Source organism: Onychostoma macrolepis, chromosome 01 (assembly GCF_012432095.1).
Source record: "Onychostoma macrolepis isolate SWU-2019 chromosome 01, ASM1243209v1, whole genome shotgun sequence".
In the NCBI taxonomy this organism is placed as follows: Eukaryota; Metazoa; Chordata; class Actinopteri; order Cypriniformes; family Cyprinidae; genus Onychostoma; species Onychostoma macrolepis.
Window position 1 is genome coordinate 16,407,151 of NC_081155.1, and position 5,322 is coordinate 16,412,472.

The window sequence follows — 5,322 nt, forward strand, 5'->3', positions numbered from 1 at the left end:
AATGTGTAAAATGCTTCTTGTTATATGAGTTGTGTTAGTGGTTCACTAATACAGCAATGACAATTCTAGTCTAATCTAATCCGACAATTAATATCACTAGAGCATGTAATTAGAATAAAGAGTGTTATTTAATACAAATGAAAGATGCATGCACAACTGACACTATATATGTCCTACTTAAAATGCATTGCAAATAGATTGCATATGAAAGCATTTAGTCTAAAATAAGATCACAGAGCTTTCCATGCATGCATGTCAGACTGAACAGTGCAGCAAGTGAATCAGACTGGCCACCTGAACTTCCTCAGCATGACTTTTTCAAGCACCAAACAGAGTTAAGCCAAGGACAAGCCAAAACAGTTTGACATATTATATCACAGCAGCACAGAGAAAGATCAATTAGTTTTTGCAATATGCGTCTTTTCTGAAGTTACTGGTTTTATAATTGCAGCCCAGGATTCTGTTTGCGTTGTCAGACAGAATTGCTCATGAACTTCAGAGACGCGTAAACAGCTGTCAAAATCAGTTTCTACTCACCACTGGTCTCCGCAGAGATGAAGAAACTTTCTCATCTTCCCTTCCCAGGTGATCTGAAAAGTAAAATGTCTTGTCTGGAACATTATCCCACAGAAATGAACCTTCATTCCAGCGAATACATCCAATGTCCAAGTTTGCATGTTTTTATGAAGACCACTGATGCTCCACGCTGCCTCCAATCCAGCACTGAGCTCCTCTGCAGGTAATTCAGAGTTCATATGCCTCTCATTCGTTTTGAAGACCAACTACCTCCAGTCTCTGGTACTCCTGTCAAATACCAAAAGCCAGTGACAATGAAGTTATGGAGAGAGAGAAAGAGAGAGAGAGAGAGACTGTGAAAGAGAGAAAATGACAGTGTGAGACAGAACGAGAGAGGAGGTGACACAGAGTAACATCAGTTATTGCTCTGGCAGTAGTTGAGACGCATATAAGCCAAACCTCTGTAGCCCTGTATTCGCTGCCACACTGCCTCTCTTTCTCTCTCTCTCCTGTTCCTTCCTTTTCTCTGAGAGCATGAATATGTTATTATGCTCACAAAAGACTTACGTATTGTTTATGAATTACCAGCCTTCCAGTCAACAAAGGCTATTTTCATAAGAAACCTCCATTTCATTTCAGCTTCAATTTGATTACCAGCTAAAGAATAGAAGCCCTTCGGCCAAACCCCCAGCGGCTCCCCTCTGTTCTCCCTGGTTTTATTCATGCCCATTGAAAGACCTTTATTGCTTTCCTTTCATACTGACAGAGGGAAAAGCTTTTAGAGTAAACCATTGACAAAAAAATATTGCACAGCTATTTTGCACAATAACCAAATGAAAGACAGCACCGGTGTATGCAATGTGCCCTAGCTGCTCTACTTTCTTTCTGTTTTCTTTATATATTTCGATATTTTTAAAGCAGAAGAATGGGGAATGAATGGCAGTTTGTTCAGAGTGAGCAGATAAGGCATCTTGCAGTCCCACAGAACATGTCATTTTGAAATGATCACTAGTCTACTTATTGAATGGTCCAGGGCAGAGCGCAGGAGTTTGGCGTAGGGCAGCAGGTTTTGGAGCTGGTGAGTTAAGCTGTCTTGCTATGGAGAGTGTAGAAACAATTAACAATTGGTCCTTGGTGTTTTGGAACACAAATATTTGGTCCAAAAATAATTTTATTTATTCAAAGAACATTTTAATTAAAATTCCATAAAATATTTTTTTTCCTACCTACTGTTAAGATTAACCATCTAAAGAACCTTATGTGCAATGGAAAGGTTCCATGTTAAAGATTCCGTTACTTTACATTAGATTGCATTTAACGTTAAAGCAAGTACGTTTTTTACCTTGAAATAACAGTTTCAAAATCATTCTGGTGGTACATTGACTTCTAATAAAGCAAATGGCTTGCATTTCTTTACCACGCTCCCCATAAATATACCTTCTTGGACTGGGAATATGTCAATTTGAAGAAGAGCGGGTACGAAATTCCGCGAAAATGGCGGACTGCTTTACGGCAGCAACAAATATACATGAACTGCAATCCAAACAGTGATATATTTACGACAATGAATTCCACACACTTAACTGTAGGGGGCTTCAAAATCGAAAAATGCACAAAACTACATACAGATGCTTTAATAATGAGTAATACATTTGTTACGATAATAATAGGTAAATAATAAATGACATCAGGACATGCAGTGTTTGTACAGCTTAGTGAGGAAAAAACAAACAAAAACAAAAACACTGAAATTCATCTCCATCTGTCACAATTCTGTCTTTATATTTACCCTCATGTAGGCTAATTCCAAACCTGCATCATTTTTTTATTCTATGAAACACAAATGGAGATGTTCTGAAGAATGTTCACGCTGCTCTTTTCCGTAAAATGAAATTTATTTGTTGCACACAAAGCTATTGTTTGACTTCAGAATACAGCTCTTGAGTCAAATGAACTACTTTTGATGATCTGTCTCCATTCACTTTCATTGTATGGAAAAGAGAAGTGCAAATAGCAATTTCGCTTAACATCTCACTTTGTAATCCATGGCAGAAAATCAAATAAGTTCGGAACAACAGAGGTTTGACCAAACGTCCCTAAAAATCACCTCAGTCTTTCCTCAAAACCTCATGTGTGTGTGTGCATTGGACTCTGTATAGCCTTTCTCCTCTGTGTAAGTGTTAACGAAAACCAAGCGAAACACGTAAGACAGCAGTCAAGGCTAAATCCGACGTTTGTTCCAGACACAAGAGACAGGAGCGAGCACAAAGGTGTTCTTCATTTACCTGCCTGTCGTTAAGAAAAATGGACTGTGTGCCGAGTTATCGCACCGTTTGATCTCTGCGTTAAAAGATGAATTAGATGCTCTTTTATGTGTTTTATGAGTCTTTGTATTTATGTAAGAATATTCAGCAGTAGACAAAGGTGACTGATCCATTATTCATCCCTGTGCTAAGGCAGGTCTGGCAGTTTGAAAAGAGGCTGACATTTGAGCTTTTCCACCAACATCTGCAAAATTATATCCTTTCCATTGTAAGTCAATGAGGGGCAGTCAGTCCCCATAAAATAATGAAATTTGGCCTGTCACTTTCATAAAGGTGAAAGTATACGACCTCATGCGGTATAAATGGAAAGGAGACAGAGCTTTTGTCTTTCATCCAGTGTTGTTCAGTCAAATTGAATTTAAACAGTATTCTTAGTCAAGCAAGAATATAAAGTAGGTCATGCTACATAATCAACTTTTTAACCTGTGCTTGACATATTTAAACATGACTGGGAACAAATAAAGATTTTTTGGGTTTGTTCTTGTTCATTTAATACAAAATTAAGCAATTAACTCATATGAAAATAATTTCTGAAGGACCATGTGACAAAATATACTAAAAAAAACAGTTATCAATTATTTTTGATCAAATAAATGCAGCTGTAGTGAGCATAAGAGACTTCTTTCAAAAGCTAAACTTTTGAACGATGGCACACCCAGCAAAGCCTTGTTTTCATTCACACAATATTACATATGTAATATCACATCGTGACCAGTTTTTGGTGAGTTAAGGAAATTAATTGCCGGCTACTAATTACATCTTTAACAGTGTAATTAGATTACTTAATTACTCTCTCTAAATTATTATATTTACTAATTACTACATTTTTATGTTAAAACAATGTTTTATATGGAACTGTTCTATAGTCTATACAGTATTTAATGTGATTAAGTGTAATTAAATGGCAGAAAAAATAAGTGTAATCACTTTTGCAAGAGAAACTTAATCAATTACTTAGAAATGCATTACAACCAACGCTGAAGGTTGTGACAAGCATAATTACTTACATTATAGACTTGTGTGAATAGAAATTGAAGTGAAGTATGAAGATACCATGTGTGGAAATCGTCTTTAGTCCATTCATGACTGTCGAACAGTCCATGTACAGTCAGTGTAGCTGGAAATGTGATTTTGTTAACACAATTAAAACTTTTGAGACAGCACAGAGCAGCTCAATCAAGTGACATTTAACATTTTCTGTCTCTCTGTACCGTTCTCTAGGCTTTGTCCTTATGTAAATGTGTCCTAAACGTCAGTCTTTCTCAAAATGTCAAAGTCGCCTCAGTTCCTACACAAAAGAACAACCTGCCTCCTTCTGCACGAGCCTCAGCCAGTGATTAAATCTCCCACAATGCCTTGCTGTCCCTGAGGATTGTGAGTCTTTGGAAGCGTTTGGTGCAAGTCATTGTTTGCCATAATAGGGTTGAGGTGGAGGTAGCGATGTTGGAAAACAGATGTGAGACACACACAAGAAGGTTTGCCACACCTGAACCGCAGCCTCGTGGGTTGAGATATTACTGTGCCAGCATCTCTAACAAAACAAACAATGCTACACGAATGAGCAATCCAGTGACATTTTCATCATAATCCAGATAGTCTTTCATACAACTCGAAGAAATAAAAGAAACAGCATCAGGCCAGGAATTTAGATTGCCAATGAATATTGATTTTGGTTGAAGAGAGAGTACAGAAATACTGTATTTTGTGTCATTGCTTGATATGGAAAGGAGGAGAAACATTTGAACACCCATCACATTACTAGTTTACACTAAACACAAAAACAGTCCAAAATCCACCCACTTCTCTCGAGTTGCAGCCTGTTTGTTCGGCAGCTTCCATCTGCATCTGTTGCCATCTCAGTCCCGGATTACACAGACAATGAGAACCAAACAATGGAGGAATTAACAGGAAGACGGTTTGGCTTGTGTCACGTCTGAACGGGGCAGTGTATATGGGGCTTGGGCCAGATTTTATACATAAACAGCTTAAGTGTGTGAAATAACAGTGGTATATCAATCGACTAGCAGCATGTTTAATCTTTTGATTAAGATTTACATTGAATTTCATTTGAGACAGCAATTACTATTGAGGCCAAGTACAAGCTACAAGACAGAAATGTGTCACACTGATATTATGTTGTACTAAGTGAACAATTCACAGATTTATTGAGTGTGTAACAGCAAAATGTTGTTTTACTATGTTTTGTACTACATAAGACTTTAAAAGACTTTTAGGGTTGTTTGTGTGTCTTATTGTAAATTAACATGTTCAACCCAATTCACATCCTCATTGTTTGTGTAAATTATGTCATTTGATAATAGACCCTACTGTTAAAAAGTTTTATTTTTTAAAGAAATTGATACTTTTATTTAGCCATGTTACATTAATTTGTAGTATTGTTGATATTGTCATCATACAAGGACAGATCTGGCAACAGAAGAATGAATTTAACGATGCAAGAGAGGAATGAGACAAACACAAA

General features: G+C 37.0%; 1 long non-coding RNA gene across 1 annotated transcript in view; it reads right to left on the reverse strand.

Annotated features, from left to right (window-relative positions):
• LOC131549039 (uncharacterized) overlaps window positions 1-2,000 on the reverse strand; it is a 29,573-nt gene extending 27,573 nt beyond the window's left edge. The window contains exons 1-2 of the long non-coding RNA XR_009273319.1: window positions 1,859-2,000; window positions 538-804 (exon numbers count right to left, since the gene is read on the reverse strand). This is a non-coding gene — a long non-coding RNA (uncharacterized LOC131549039). The remainder of the gene's footprint in view (window positions 1-537; window positions 805-1,858) is intronic.
• Window positions 2,001-5,322: the final 3,322 nt, after the last annotated feature.